The sequence below is a fragment of the Pelmatolapia mariae genome, linkage group LG4 (genome assembly GCF_036321145.2).
Source record: "Pelmatolapia mariae isolate MD_Pm_ZW linkage group LG4, Pm_UMD_F_2, whole genome shotgun sequence".
NCBI classification, from domain to species: domain Eukaryota; kingdom Metazoa; phylum Chordata; class Actinopteri; order Cichliformes; family Cichlidae; genus Pelmatolapia; species Pelmatolapia mariae.
Genome location: NC_086230.1, coordinates 27,392,923 through 27,410,383, shown reverse-complemented (window position 1 = coordinate 27,410,383; position 17,461 = coordinate 27,392,923). Strand labels below are relative to the sequence as shown.

The window sequence follows — 17,461 nt, the reverse complement described above, 5'->3', positions numbered from 1 at the left end:
ATACCACTTCTTTGCAGTGTTCACATTTTCACATTTAGTAAGGCACTACCCAAAAGGCGCCACAAGAGGGCACTCCAACACAAGAGATGACCTATGTACACTGATGCACTTAGCCTCCTACTTTGCCACTACGTAATACAGCGGAAATACAGTAGCAGAAATACAATGTTTTTGCAGAAACACTGTAATTTCACTCAAATACTGTGAAATAGCAGTAATACTATGATTTGGCAGAAATACAATGTTTCAGTACAAATACTATGACAAAGCAGAAATACTATGACTTAGAAGTAATACTATAACAAAAGGGATTCCTCAAAATACTATGAAATTGCAGTAATTCTATGATTTGGCAGAAATACTGTACTCCGTACAAATACAATGCTTTGGTAAAAATACTATATTTTGATTTGAACTCTATGATTTGAAAAAGATGAAAGCATTGAAAAAGGTGAAAAGGCTGAAATGAGCAGAAAAGAGATGAATCAGCAGAATTTCTGCAGAAAAGAGGCAAAGAAGCAGAACGTTGCGCTGAAAAGAGGTGAATGAGCAGAATTTCTGCTGAAAAGAGGCAAAGAAGCAGAACGTTGCGCTGAAAAAAGGTGAATGAGCAGAATTTCTGCTGAAAAGAGGCAGAATTTCTGCTGAAAAGAGGCAGAAGGTTCTGTATGTAGAAAAAGAAACACGATGAACCATGTGTGAAATAAATAAAGAAATGAAATGAAAGAACAACCTGATTCTGCTCAAATTCACCAATCAGAGCTCCTGCCTCTGTCTGCTTCATTAGGCTGGGTACTTGTATGTATTTCGGTCCATATTAGAAAAGCTGCTAAAATGATAAAACTTTGCAGAATTGTAATAAATGATCAATATAAATGACAGGTCTGTGATAGTGTTTAAATTTGTAATGAAAAAAAAATGTTGAAGCAAGGTGGGATTGAACCCAGGACCTTTGAGGTGCAGAGCCGTGTCATTACTGATTGCGCCACCTGGGAAGGGGGCGGGCGGCTGAAAGACAGTTATTTGGGCAGTCAGAAAATAGATCGCGGTGAGCGGCGAAAAGCGCCGTTTTTTGGAGTTACAAAACGTCGTGTAACTCAAAAACTAGGAGGGCTAGCAGCATAATTCTTGTACTGGGTGAATCAGCGGACTTTGGTGTATTTTGACTGCGATTTCCATAGCTCTTTGTACCTCAGTCGCGGAGATATGACGAGAGAAGAAACGGCTTCATTTTCGGAGTTTGAAAACTGAGAGGAGGACAGATTTCCACCCCCCAAACAAACATAATTTATGGCTCAACGGTAAGACGAATGTAAAAACTGCTTCCACTGTGAGTGTCAGGAGTGTCTGAAGATATATTGGCACAAGCCTCATGTCCTAACTTTGTTTTGTTAAAGAGATATAACGATTTGAAAATGCCTCTCATTAGAGAATTTCAGCTCTGAATTTCAAAACCTCCCCATAGACTTTGAATGGGGATTTGTCCATCCTTGTGTCACTTTGAGGCAAATTGCGAAAAAACGGTAAATCTCATAATAAAGATAGTGACATTGTCTGAAAGCCAGCAAAAATACCTACGTTTTGATGTATAATTTGTGGGGGTTGAGTGGAAATTGAGCGAGTAGCAAGAAGTTGTTCGGACATGAAGAGAAAATTCAGAACAGACCAGCACACACTCTGAGTTAATTGCATAGCAACCATAGCAACGCATGTATTTTCTGAAAAATCACAATTTTGGAACTGAAAACTTAAAGAGAGATAAAATTAAAACGGTAGAAGATCTGAAAAAGCTGAATCACACAGGAATAGCCCAATAATCTGAGAACATTTTAAATTTTGAATGGAGTTTCTAGGTGAAAGTATGAGGAAGAAGTTAAGTTTCAAAACCAAGCAAGTTTTAGCAGAATTGTGGAAGTTTTCCATTCATTTCAATGGGACAAATTAAAGGAAAAAAGTGTAATATTTTAGAAAGTATAATAGTAATAAACACCAAAAGTCATAGCCGGAATTAGCAGAAAGAGCAGAACAGTTTAGAGTTTGAACTGAGAAAATCGGCTGAAAACTGAGGGAGTAGTTAAGTGCCGAAAAACGTACGGAAGCAACTAGATTATGGTGGAATAAAGAATAAAGAGAAACAGGAACTCAATAGTGTGGATGCTTCCAGCATCCACACAAATATGCTAAATGTACTGTATATTATGTTAACTTGCAAGAATATCCGCCTTACATGCTTCGTAAAACACTGGTTGCTGCTTCACTAGCTGTGCTAGTTGTCAGTCCCCTCCACCCTGCAGCCAAGCTGGAGCCGGCCTTGCAGCTGTCCACAGTCCGGCATTACATAACAAGGCTGCATCACAAACACCCCCCACCTCCCCAGCCACTTTGCAGTCTCTCCACCACGAAAATGTCACGCCGCTGAGGAAATTAGAAGAGGACAGACATGCAAACTCCTTCCTTCCAAGATTTGCATACCGAGGGCCAAGTTAATGTTCCAATGCAATGCTGGAATAGCTCGTTTGCTTCCTGATTCCCATGCACCCACAACTCCTTCACCTTTTAGATCTTGGCTTAAACAGACATGCAGTAAACTGCTGAAAAGCAGACATGTGCGCTGAAGCTATACAGAAACCAACTGCATAGAATGGTTGATCTATTTTCCCGCCATGCCCCGCTTGACCAGTGTATACTTTACCGTTATCTTATTAGTGGAGTGCATCGTTCTAGCGTCGACCAGAGAAATTAAACCCTACTTGGATGCACGATGAAGATTAGAAAGTGTCAACATTTCAAGATATGAATGTCTGTCGGCGAATATCTACACGTTCTTCTACATGTCAAGACAAGCAACTGTAACAATATTTGAAGTATCATAGTAAGCTTATAGAGCAGAGGACTTTTCTAAACTTAACACTGTACCATGTAACGTGTAACATAAAAAAGGGAATTCAAACTATGCCCAGTTTGTAGTTTCCTTGTGTTTTTATCAGTCTGGCCTTCTTTTCGCTCCAAAATTCTATCTTATGTACCTTCTACTCTATTTCACCAAGGACATGCATGATGCAGTCAAGCGCACACAGGCATCCAACAGGAAAAAGAGCCTCAGACACATCAGTGCACCTCTCAGAAGAGACCATACTGCATCACATAGGTATCACTTGTAACTAAGTAACACTCTGATGATAAGCGTTTTCCACAGATATTTCATGTAATTCAGGATATTCAAATACCTACTGTATTCTTTTTTTTGTTTTTTGTTGATTCCAATCAGCCATCAGCCTTGAAGGTTTGTTATGAATAAAACACACAACCTGAGGTTTGAGATCATCTTTTGTTTGTGACAAATATGTATGTTTTTTAAGGAATGTAAACTGCAGATAATGGCTCCTTTATAGGTATTTTACTGGCACTTTAAATGGAATTTGCAGTGGATTTTACATCTGAAAGTTCATAGATGTGTGCGCCTATGTGTTTGTTTGAAGGTCTGAAGGAGAGTACTTTGTGTCTGTTCACATTTAGGGGAAATCCAATAATGAGGGGGGGGGTAACAAATAACCTGCCTGCATGCTGTCAGTTGCTATGCAAGCTGAGTCTGATATGACAGACTGCAACTCTCCAGTGTGTCCCACCTCCATAATACTTCTATATCCACCAGAGACCCCATGATGGTCTGTCGCGCTAACAGACTGCAACAAGGCAGATATTATGCAGTAGCCTACTAAAGGCATGTAGAGTCACATTATATATAACATTAGGAAACTCGCCATTTTGACAGTGCAGGTTTGTGGAAGACAAGTTAATTAACCTCTAGTAATGGGAGCACTAATTAGGGTTGGGCGCCATTAAAAACATTAGAATAACACTATCCATTACTGAAGGAGCTATAAGAAGAAATGCGCATGCCCCGGCCAACGATCTAAATTTATATTGTGGGAAAAAAGTTTCAAAGGACACCAAATTCTACACACCATCAGTCCGACTTACTTTCACTTCCACATTCCTTACCCCTGTAACAAATTCCAATTTAGATACAACCTAAGGATAATTAATATTACTGTATTATAATATGGACCTTTACGGTAACCTAATGAAAGTGTCCCGACTGGTTTGACACTAAGCAGGAAAATCCACACATGAAAACCAAAATAAAGATGTTCCATGGAAACCTTAACGAACTTTTCGGCTTTATTCCCATAAGGCTATGAATTTTGACTTTATGCCAAAGTTCTACGGGGCGCTGCAAAACTAAAAGCTGCCTAATTCTCATTTTTTTATGGGGCATTTACGGAAACTCTGGAAGTCCGCACACACATTTGTACTGCCTGCCTTGCTTTACAGCTGTAGCACCGCCACTTTGCAAATTCTCCTTGTGTCACCTTGAGGATCGGTGACAATGAGAATAAGTGCTTTAATCGCCAACCTTCATGATGCCGCAAGGTGTGTTTCCAGCTCCCTGACTTCTCTCCGCTGAATTATCACGGCTGCCACTCCCGATCCTTGGACTGCCGTGGTCCCTGTACCGTCCATTGGTGTAAACTCCCTCCGCCCCGTACCCCTGAGCGGCGGCCGACACCTCCAAGTACGTCCGGGTACCGGTCGGAGGTAGAGTGGCCGTATCGCCGGTGATCCCCGCAGCGTTGGTCGCGCCCTGAGCTGGCGGGGCGCTGATGGCAAGATCCAATAAATGTCCCGACACCCCATCTGAAGCGTGTACCCCTGCCATGATCCGCCGGTGTTACAGCAGAGCCCTCCCCGCCACAATGTAAAAACAACCCATTTTCTCAAACCACGGTGGACTTGCTGTCATCCGGGCGGCTCGTCTGCTTCACCGAATTACCGAGGCTGGTCCATCATCGGAGCGCACGGCAGCGTTGGTACTCGAGAGCCAGGCCGGTCAGACTGAACTGTCCTGGTGAAATAACAAGCAGACGGTGCACCCCGCACGCGCGACGTCTCCCGCTTCGCTTTCTGGAAGCGCGTGCTCATAAAAAAAATGGAAATACAGACTTATGATCGGGGTTTGAGGATGTCGCTCCTGTTTATCGCTTGCAGTTTCGTCTCCTTGCCCTAAAAAAAATCTGTTTCTCTCACCACGTCCGCTTCTCTAGACTCAGTGCGCGCATCGCCTCGTGCCAGCAACACTTTTGCAGTGCTTGCAAACTGGAGGAGATCTTCCCCTCTCAGGCATCCGCGGGACAAATTCAAGAACGTGAGAGCGCACTCGCATAAACGCGTGCGCACACGGACAAGTGCGTGCACCACTCCATCGAGTGTCGCGTGCGCAATCACGGCTCGATTCCTTGACGTGCGCGCGCAGAGTCACTAAGATTTGAAGCAAGCTCACCACGTTTGCGTGAGTGTTTTGGAATTTGGGGCGAGCATTTTAACATTTCTACAGTTTTAATGTTTCAGCAGACATTTTTGTCAAAATAAGCGCTCGTAACTAACTCACAAACTCTCTCTGCCAAGCAGGCTGCAGTCTCCACTAGAGGACGCTCCAGGAAGCCTAGAGCCAAGAATAAAATGAAACATGGAAATAATACATAAAAATGTAAAAAAAATAATCTTAAAAAATCTTAAAACTACTATTTAAAATACAGCGATTTACTCTAGCTCATTCTCCTCATTTTAGTGAAGATACGCTTTATGAATTACTTTATCAGTACCCATATGGTTTATTGCAAAAACCAATAGAAAAAAGAAAATACACCAACCTTTGAGGTCAAAAATAAATAAAAATACATTTAAACAACATCAAACGTGGTCAAAACATTAAAACAAATGAATCTAGTAGGAAAGGAGTGGGTGTTTTATAAAAATTAATACCTGGTCCCTTGAGCCCACAATGTATTGGGGGATTTCACTTACATGATTTGGTCCACTGGTTCCCACAGAGGGTAGGGTCACTGCTGATGAATACCAGTTCTTCTGGGTGATCTCTTTAACCCTATGATGAAACATTTCTGTCCTGATGTGAACGCACTCATTCAGATGACACACGGGGATACTGAATGGTTGGGTTGAATATAGACATTGTATAAATCGCAAGTTCCACCATAATAATCAAAACACCAAATAAGGGGAATATCTTTTAGAAGAATAATGTTCAATCAGCAGCATGCAGCAGGGATCCAGAGACTTATAAAATCAATACCCCAGGCACACACTGAAGCTGTGCAGGCAGGATGCTGTGGCTCAACATCTTAAATACTGTGTAACTTATCCCTTGGCATTATATGGTGCCAAAATTTCATCATCTGTTAATTTCCTGAGGTGGTGCAGACTGGAGCATACAGGTCAGTCCTGCAGCAGCAACTGTATGATAATGACCAGATCTAGCCTCAGAAACACAGTGTCCTAATTTCCTGGGTGGTTTTTGGATATTCAGGGCAATAAAGTACATTTCCACATTTATGTACTTATTGTAGTTTAAATGATGCGAATCATGCTTATCATGCGCATATGTACACTGTTTATTTCATGTTTTGCAGTTAAAGCTAATGCCAGAACTCTTGCTCTTTTTTAATGTCATATTATCACTCTTCGTCTAGCATGCAAGGATGACCTTCCCAGCTCTCCCTTCCCTACTTATGCACTAATTTAGGGACAATCAGCAGGAAGGACGCAACAACAGAGGACACTGAGTATTCAGTGCTCATTTACAATATACTTAATATTCACAAAGTAAACTGAAAATATCTTGTCATACAGCCACATACATACCGCAAACTGAGCATCTGCTGACATTTCTGAGGTCAGACGAGAAAACCTACAACAATGAGGGGTGTAACATTCAGTGTCAGACCAGCTCACATCATCACTTGAGCTATAGCCCTTGAGCTGGGATAAGCAGCCTCCTTTATAACCCACTAAGAAGGCAAATCAAATCATGTCCAATCTGTATATGAAGAGACGTGTGCAGCAGAGAGCATGACTTATGCTCAGATTTGTGAAATGTGGCCAGACTTATCAGTGCAAAAGCATCTCTATATCGCGAGCAGATTTGGTTCTATATTTTGGTGGTTATCTTTTACGTGAATGCTGCATACTGTGGAGAAATTATTTCTGCTAAATCAGAACACCCACAGGAGACACACACAAGATTATTGTGAACAGTATGCAATCATCAGATGTGTTCAAAGGGTATGAAGGTCTGTAGAAATTAAAGTTTTCATCCAGGATGCCTGTGTTTCTACTCGGTCTGAGACCACAATGCACCACCCTACAGCTTCTTCTCAAGGACAGGTAGGATGTGGCAAGGGGATGAGAGAATGAAACGACTGCTGATATAAATAGGCAGTGACTTTTTTAAAGAGGAGGCTAGAGGCTTCTACCCCTTTCTTCCCCTTATTCGCTCGCTGCTCTCTCTCCTTTCCCTTCGCGATCTCTGAGGGTCATGTATTATGCATTCTCAGAAATTATTTAGCAAAAATCCTGCTTTTAAAAGCTTCCCCACCCACCCCAGCTGTCTCACTTTAATGTGAAAAGGCCTCAGACGACCAGTCTCCAAACTCAAGTGATAGTTCAAAAGAATTCCCAAGATGTGACCGCAGTCAGTCTTTTTAAAGGGGCATTATGCACCCACATTAACTGTATGTTAGATTGAGCTGTGATATACTTCTTTACTCACTGTGGGCATCGAGGCCCAATGAATTACCACATCAGAATCACGGGAACTAAATAAACATTATTTTGTTTGACTGAGAGTAAAATGAGCTAAAATAACTGTGAGCAAGAAAGAGAAATACAGAGCAGGCCGCATCAGCAGTTTTAAACATTGAAATGGCAGTGATACTCTAAAATAACACCTTGTTGTTTTCCATTGAGGTTTGTTATAGTTTCCTGTGGCAGGATGTCAGCCATGGCTGTATACAGTAAGGCGCTGCTCCCTGCTGTTGCAGTAGCTGCCAGGTTCAGGCCAATGGAATCGCCGTTGCCATACCTGCAAGCATCTAACGGCTCTCTCCTCCCTGAGTGCTGGGAGGAGTCGCCTTCTCAGACATTTAAATGAAACCACAAGAGCAAGGCATATATTAGTATATGGTGAGAAATGAAAACTCTAAATATCAGCGATGACTATCTATAGAGGAAGTTCATGATGTTCACAGATGGGGAGCGGAGGGTGTGTCTTCCTGATCTTTGTCACCACTTCCTGTGCTAGCACATGTGATAATTGGTTAATCAGGAATCGAAACCACGAATAAAAGAATGAACATTAGAAACGCTTTTTAGAACTGTGCTTTTTTTTTTACACACTAATTGTGCACTTTCAATTGATTTTTTTAAGGACAAAGTCAAAAGAGATCACTGTCAGATAACTAGCCAGCTGCAATGCCAATGACCAAGCCGATCCTTCATGTCAACTACACACTACACAATCTTAAAGTGACACTGTTGTGTTGACAAACTCATCAAACTGACAGATGGAACAATAAACAGCTGGCAGCATATTTAAAACATGTTTGTGGTAGTTCCCACCACAGGGCGAGGAGAGACTGGGGCAAGTTAGGGAGAGGGCCATTTGTGTCATTTTTGCCATGTATGTAGAGATGTTTCTTGCATATTTTCACACACTGTTCTGCAAAGTGAAGATTCTTTCTCCAGAGGTAAACAGCCAGCTTACATCTTACTGTATAGATAACTTGCACAGACTACAATGATTGCTAATTCATGACTACAACAATTATAGAAAGAGTACCATGTGTGCAGAAGTTTACATAAAATGCTAAAAATGGAAAATGTGGACTGTCAACTAGTTCAGCTGTTTGACTAATGTTGCACTTGCTCACCTGAGGCAGCATGGATGTACAGCTTGCTGCTTCTTGTATCTCAGCTCTAAACATATCTTGGTTAAGATTACTTCTCGACAACAACATCTTTTGATCTGCTACGAAGGCAGCGCTGTTGATGCCTGATCAGCTATCAGTTGCATCAGTGTGCGAGCTGAAGTGAATGATACACATCTTGTCACTCATTTTGGCTAGAATAAAGTCAACCTTAAAGTTGTCTTTGACGCCTGAGCTTTCAATGCATCATCAACTTCACTTTCACAATCTGAAGAACTGAATTCATTGCTCATGAAGAAGAGTTTCTTGCTCTGCGGTGATCTATTATCAGATGTATTTCTCATCTTCAGTTCACTAGCCTTTACTATATGTCTATTTGTAGTGCTTGTCAAAAGTTTGCCGATACCCATATCATTATGTGCATTGTAGTGATGTAGTAATTTGATGACCAGCTTTGTTCACAAAGTAATAAATCAGAAGATCATTAGATAATGACTCCTCTGAATAATGGGGGAAACTGAGCTCAATGTACCCCACTGACAGTGGCCTAATCTTGGCCCACAGAGGGCCAACATTTTGAGGACAATTTTTCATGATTTAATCTTAGACAGTAAATAATTGAAATACTCTTTATACACAGCGTAATGATTACGCTGCCTGATAATGTGAATAGAAGCAACAATGGACAAGAAAGTCTTTTACCTTATCAGGTGAAATCAACCCATGCAGTATTTTTTTTTGGCAATTCTGCTATTCCTCCTATGTGCTTCAAAAGAAAAAGCTGTACTTTTTATCCATCATAGGACCAAGACAAGCACCTCTTAAGACAGATTATTGAAAATGTGGATATGGATACAGGTTCTGAAGAGAACATCCTATATACATCAATAGCATGCATGCCAGGAGTGAATCAGACATCAGTGTACCAGGATCTTCAGAAATGGTATTCAGACAGGAAAAGGGCATGCTAACAGTAGCAAAGAAGTGAAGGTGACAGGGATGGAAGGGGCAGGATTACCAGAAGATAGGTTACCAAATATACAGGACACCTAAAAATACCTGAATATCCCACAGGCCAATGGGAGCCATTATTTAGATGCAAAAAGATTTTCTGCACTATGACCATATTTGTATGTGAAAAGAAGCCAGCTCAGTGCTATGAATATGACCCAAGCCATCAACACGTACACCTTTCCAGTGAAAAGATATCAGTCTGCATGAATAAGCTTTGTTAATAATCTCCACTTTTTCAATTGAAATTTAGCAACTAGCACTGAATAGGAGGCCCCTTTCTGATCCTGTGGACTCTACTGACATCTAGTGGTGGCTCTTTATTTTGGGTCATAAAAGTTAGAATAAAGATAGAGATATTAAAGTACAGAATATGGCTAACAGCTGCTTCTTTTAAAAGTTTCTAGTTTCGTTTAATTTTAGCTGACTGTCCTCAAATGATTTGCTGTTAAAATCATGAATTCATGCTTTTTAATATATGTGTCATAAAATGTGTCATCCTCATGTTTGGCCCATTTAGGACATCACAGAAGGGAGACACAGTAACAATTTACAAAGTCAAGATAAATATTTTTTATTTTTATGACCCTTAGCTCAGAAAATGTGCTAACTTATACCTATGTGTAGTTACACAACTATAGATGGAAAATAAAGTATCATCCTTTCATGAGCAGAACAGAATCAACTTTTTGGGATTTCCTTACCTGGATGATTGAGCACGCATCGAAGCATCAGGAGATAACCACACCTTAAAATTAGTATATTATTTTTCAGTTGACCTACAAAACAGTCTGCACCCTCAAAACTGACATATCATATATATTTTATTACTTTCATTGCAAATGGACACAGCATAATTACTATAGCCTAATTATAAAAGCATAATCTCATATAACTCACTTTGTCTATCTTCAGTATTTATTAATTTATTTAATTGTATCATTTTGGGGGGCAATTCTTCTTCTGTACACCACTACAGTGGATTTGAAATCAAACAATATTGCATTAACTGGGAATTGCAGCCATTATAATGCCTAATTCCCTTAACTACGAGGTTCAGTACTAATTGGGTAAAATATAGTTTTTAAATAAGGATTGTTTTTTTCAATATTTGATAAAAATCCTTTGCAATTAATGACTGCCTGAAGGCTACGATCAATGGACATCATCAAATGCCGTGTCTCCTTTAAGATGTTCTGCCGGGCCTTTGCTGCAGACGCCTCCAGTCTACATTCAGTTTTGTCTACAGAAGCATGCTTCGCTGGGTTGTGACTTAGTCTTCAAATAATATCCAATTTCTAACAATATCAAAACTAATCAGAAAGTAAATCCCTGTACATTAAACTTATGGACCTACCTGCAGTTGTTCTATAGTCCCTTCTGTACTGTAAATTATTTTAGGCCCAATTTCTACAGGAAAACTTCTACTTGAGTCTGTTGAGTCTTCATATGCAAAATCAAGCCTTTGCGCTATAACAATAGTTTGTTTGTTTATTTGTTTAAATAAAAAGCAATGGTAAAAAAAAATTGGGCAGAATGTGGTTAAGTTTTACTGAATTCCATGGAAAATAATTCATCTCTTATCTAGGCATGACACAAACCAGATAAGTGACAATTTAGCAAAAAACAAACAAACACACAAAGCCATGTTTCCTGCCTCCACCAGATGGCAGAAACGAGCTGATATATAGATTCCCAGCATGTGAAATAATTTCCTTTCAAATAGAGGAAGACACCAGGGTGGATCTAGAGATATTTTCTTAGGCTGGCATTGGGATGAGATGGGGTGGCCAACTCAGAGCCGTTTCTTTACACATTGGTGTTACATTCTGTAATATGTATCAAATACGGTTTAAATACAAATGCAGCAAGTATGCACATCGTTCATATAGACATAGTCTGTAACTTTCTTACTGGCTTTGGCCCAAATAATATTTCAGTTACATAAAAATGCCAAATTTAATTTTATGTACTGTATAGCCTATATAATAAATAAGCATGTAGCCAAATAAGTGTGAAATCCAGAAAGCTACACATGAGATGGATCAGTAAAAAGTCTTTAGTAGTAATCAAATTGTTACACGTTTAAATTTACACCAAATGTCAGAAATCTGCACTTTCATGAAGAAATGGGTGTATTTTTCCACCAGAAATTTAAACCTCATTTTTCATGATTTACTGGGTTACGTAACACTCACCTTCATAGCATTTCCAGTGTAACAGTCAACCACCTGTGTTGAAATCTGAAATGTTATTTATTTAAATTGTGCTCAGGCACAATTATAGGTGTCAGTTGCTACTAAAAACAAGAAAATAAAGCAATTTTGGTCTCTATGCAAATTATATTATGCAATATATTCAGTTTTAGTATCTATAAGTCAACGTTAATTGTAGCTAGGCTCAAAGTGTTAATTCTAGCTTATTTTAATAACCAGCATTGTCATATGAAAAACTATGGTGGCACTGGGGGTGGGACATGCTAGTCCACACCACCACAGTAGATCCGCCCCTGGAACACACCCCAGATCACGACCTGACTTTTGACAAATGCGCTATTATTTTTCCAATAAGCTTTCTGTTTCTATACTATTTAGAGTTGATCATTCAAAATAACTGAATGTGAATCTCATGTTTTTAATTGCATTTATCGTTGGCCCAATGCCACGTAATTTTTCATTGTGCAATATGAAAAGCATTTTGAATTCTCCATGCTCCAGTTTGCAAGCCTGTTAACACCGTTGAAAACAGCTTAACATCATTCAAAAGCTTCACAGGCGGTGTGGGTGAATTATAATTTATGGTAGGAAACAACTGCCTGGCGGAGAAACGTGTAAAACTCTAAATCACAGTGGTATGCTTTGTGCAGTAGTCCATATATTCATGCAAATAGCTAGGCATGCTCTTTTAAAGTACTGTTTTTTAGTCGTTTAATTCAATGTCAAGAATCAAGATTCTTTGGTGATGACTTTAGCTCACATTCTTAATCTGGCATAAATTACTTTTATTTGTTTTCTCCATATGGAAGGCCTCATCGAATATTGATTAGTCCAACAGTTTGATATAATGTTGTACTGCATATTATTACATATTACTTGTTTTACTCTGTATATTTGCACATACAAAACATATTTAGCACAAGCCATTTAAAATTCAAAGTATTCCTACAGATTGAATTCAAATTATTTATAAAACTTTATTTCCTTCTTTTCGACTCAACAGCTTTTTCGCTTGGAAAACTTCCAAGTCATAAACCCAAACCACAAACAGGGTACGTACATAAAACAGCACACAGCGCCATCTATATCGTTAAAAAATACACAGACTACAGTGGAACAAAGCTCAGAAGTGATGATAATGAGAGACGTAGCACAACACTGTCCATGTAGCTTGAGATTTCTAAAACAGGAAAGAAAGTGAGGCAAAAGAAAAAGATTTTTTTTTAAAAAAAAGGAAAAGAAATATTTCAAATACTGTTGTGTTTACTGGACAAACACAGAACTACACCTCTAATTTCCAGTTGCCGTGCGTCCTTTTTCAGTTGCTACTTATGGTCAACGGGGGACTTCTTATCTGACGGAGAGAGTATTGTACGGTCATGCAAAAGGTTACATTCAATTTGGGAGTGCCAGTGAAACAATAATAATAATAAAATACGATTAAGATAGAGAAAATAAATTCATATATTTTGTATACATAGATCTCTTCTTTTTGGCTTATACATCAGCTAAGCAAAGTGATTCATTCCTGAGATGCAAGACAATTATTTTTTATGTGTGTGTGGAGGGGTGGGGGTATATGGGAAATCAAAAGTCAGGCAAAGAAACAGACTGACACAGTTCAACATCCTAGAATCCTAAACATGACCCAGCAGCTTGTGAGTATGTGCAAGCATTCAAAGTCTGCACTCGTTCATAGATGCTTTTCAACTTCTGCTGCTGAAACAGTCATGTTGTCACACAGAAGCATGCACATGCTCTCTTTTGCCACAGTGTCATAATGTAGCTACAGCCCCCCCCCCTCCCAAAAAAAAAGAAAAGAAAATATATATATATATGCACTGAAAGGCAGAAAAGTCACAAGGGAGCAGAACAGCCTCAAATATTCAGGCATTAATAATCAGACGTGAGACTTCATGATTCCGGTGTTTTCCAGGTGAGCAGTTTCAAGCATAAAAACAGCCAACAGAGTTAGCCTGTGCAGCAAGAGATCGTCTTCACACAAAGTAATGCAAATTAAAAGAAGAAAAACTTCTGACCGTACCTACTGGTGTGAATGTGGTGCAGAAAACAACAAGAGAATCATTAACAGAGACTGTCAGTGGAATAATGCGAGGTAGCACTGATGAGGGGCACGGAGGGACCTGAGAGGACAAGCAGGCAGCACTAGGTAGATGCTCAGATTTGCATTTCAGGTACAAACAGAAGAAAAAGTAGCCCTGTGAGAGCAAGGGAGGTACATAATTCTCCCCTCCTTTCAGCTGGTGAAAAAATCAGAAACATATACACCTTAAATTTGTGCATGTGTATCTTTGAAGCGTGTGTGCTGTCAGTTGCGGTGAGCAAAGAGTCACTCTGCCTTTAGGTTAGTGTATATGGGTTTGAAGAAAAATGACTGTAACTCTCCAGAGCAGTGACTTGGATTATGTTGTTAGGAGCAAAATCAAAACTTTTCATCAAAGTTTCTCTTTTTTCTTTCTTTTTTTTGTCAAAGGGCAAGTTCAATGTCACTAATAAAATACTAATAACCCATTTACAAAGAAGAAAATATAAAATAAAAACATTCAACTTCTAAAATAACTTCATACAGTAGCATATTTAAAAAAAAAAATCAGTTTAAAATCAATTGAAAATGCATGCACTATGTGAGTGACCATTACTTCTTTTTCATAATATTGTAACATTAGAGGTTTTGTATTATACTTTCTTTTACAAACACTGATTACACAAATAAAAACAATAAGAAGTCACTGACATGCATGTTTTCATGCTGGAAAGCAAAAAAAAAAAAAAAATCACAACCATTATGAACATTTCACATTATAGCAATATGAAAAAAAATGAGAGAGACCAATGGAATTAAACCATGTCGATGCGAGTAGGGCAAGTTGCTAGGCAGGGCTCATTTGGTTTTGTTGCGAGTTAAACGGTCAAAGGTCACGACTGCTGCCCACTCCACTGGCTCTCTACAGGCCGCCGGAGAAGCTCTTCTACATGCCTCGCTACGTCCATGGTGTCATCTAGGTCAAAGTCTCCATCTGCATCCAACATAGAGTCAGCCCTGCCACAGGAAATAGATAGAGGCCACTCACACAAGCTTTCGGCATAACAACGATCAAACAGCAGGAGTTACAAGAAACTCCTTGCATGGACAAAATTGGGACACGGAAAAAATGTTGTAAACTCACATAGCTGGATATATGCCATAGGCGTGAGGGTGACTGACAGGTGCTGGAGAGGCACCTTGATCCATGTAAGTTGGATTCCCACTTGCTGGGTCTGGATTGGCTGTGGCAAACCTGAAAACAACCAAAACACCACATTTTGGTAATGAACAAAGTACATATACATCTCTGAATGTATATTCATGTATATAGACACAAGGAAAAAAAAGAAAGAAAAGAAAACAACAACCCCCCATGAGCCTGTGTTCAGTAGTTGCCTAAGCAACGATCCTCAGCATGATTTTCAGGCCTTCTTGTATCATTATGGCCATTTTCCATATCTGCAGGTGAACCAACTGTGGAGAAAGGCAGGGAGCGTGCCTTGCTAACTAACAAGCCTAACTCTTATGATCAGCGGAAGACGAGCTCACGCAGGAACCCAGGCTGCGCTTAATTGGCCTCCTCCAACTGTAACAGCTAACTAATAGCTGATCTGAATTCATGGCCCAGTACTTTGTGATTAACTCTAAATTGTGCTTTACAGAATAAAATGCTGGGTGGATGGCAATGAGAAAAGAATGGAGAGGAAACGGTGATGGAAGGACACGAGAAAAAGAGAGAACAGGAAGCCGGACACTTACTCAGGCACAACTTGTTTGATCTGTGGTTTCACGTAACCGTCAACTGCTTTAGCTTTGAAACAGACAAGCACAGGGAGGCAGAATAAGTAATGGCTCGATGTGATCATCATTCAGTAATGAAGGCTTTGCAGCTGTGAGATTAAAATTTGAAAGTAACAGCGGTTTGTGTGCTCAGAAGGACGCTTACAGAGAGGCGGAGTGTAGTATTTGGAGAAAACCTCATCCTTGGGTCTGTCAGGGTAGAGGAATAGAAGGTGGTTGAGATCACTAATGCGGTCAGCCAGAGAGCGAATGGTAAAGTCTTTGGTTGTGTAGGGCATGAGGTTCCAAACCATTCTTTCACCTGGGAAAAAAACAGCAACAAAAGAAAAACTGAATGGGATTCCTTTATTTCTCTGTGGCTTCTGCGCTTGTTAGAAAGAGGCCGTCTGATGAACAGTGTGGTTTAAAAAACAAAACTGGAGAAATTTTGTGTTTTGCATGTTTTACCTGCTTTGTTAGGATTTTCTGCCACCCAGGCAATTGTAATTCCTCCAATTTCAGAATCACTAAAGCGCAGGAGGAAGGTACCGTTGGGTTTAGACATGAGCATATCCTGAGCTTGCTGCTTGTTCACAAAGCCCAGGATGGCTCTAAAAATAGAGGAAGAGAGACATTAATAAAAAAAATAAAAAAATAAAATAAAAATTGTGCCTCCCTCTTGTCCCTTCTCATTTTGAATCTTTTAAAACCGAACAAAAACCCTCAGCAGTTTCCTTACCCATCATTCCAGTGTGGTTTCAGATGCTTTTTTGTGAGTTCCATCACACCATCAAACCACTGCCAAAATGTGAAGTTCCTCCCTGGCAAGCTTTCCTGTAAAGGGGCATAGTTTGGGGAAATTTTCTTTTTTAAAAACACACAAAAAACAACAACAAAAAAAACAGACTGAACTGACAACCATTAAAATGTTTTTAGATGACCCAATGCTCATTCAGTCTATAATAATGAAAATCTCCTCAACCGCTGACAGTAATCACAGTTGCCTTTATGATTTAAAAATGTGTGCAGCTGTACATGTACACGTCTCTGGGTAAAGTTCTGCATATTTCTGTAACCTATACTTACATCTCTGAAGTGATTAAAACTTAATGTTCCTGTAATCTAATAAGATCCGTGGCCTGTGGTGAATCTGAGTGCATTTTCTGAATCACAAGCTACTTAGAAGTAGAAAATGAGGCTTTCAGCATTTTTTTTTCCTGTGCGGATAAACAAGCCCATTAAACCAACCTACACTTAGGTCGGTAAGTATTTGGACAATGACACCATTTTTCTCATATAACCACTGTGCACCAGCACAGTAGGTTTTAGATCAAACAATCAAGATTTGACTGAAGTCTCTCATGTTGAATTAAAGGGGTTTAACAAAACATATTGCATTAACTAATTAGGAAGTATGGCTATTTTGATATATAGTCGCTCATTTTCAGAGGTTCAGTTATATCAGAGATACATTTATTAAACCCCTTGAACTGCTGCAAATGGAGCAAGAAATATTTCCATGTATGAATAACACAGCAATAGTAAATCCTTTCATGAAGAACAAGCATGTGGTTCAAATGACTAACTGAACTTTGCCTGCAGGCTTTTTAAAAATGCATGAAGTG

The 17,461-nt window shown here is 39.5% G+C and overlaps 1 pseudogene; it reads right to left on the bottom strand.

Moving 5' to 3' along the window:
• Nucleotides 1–17,461, bottom strand: part of LOC134626775 (inactive phospholipase C-like protein 2) — a 92,581-nt pseudogene that overhangs the window by 62,091 nt on the left and 13,029 nt on the right.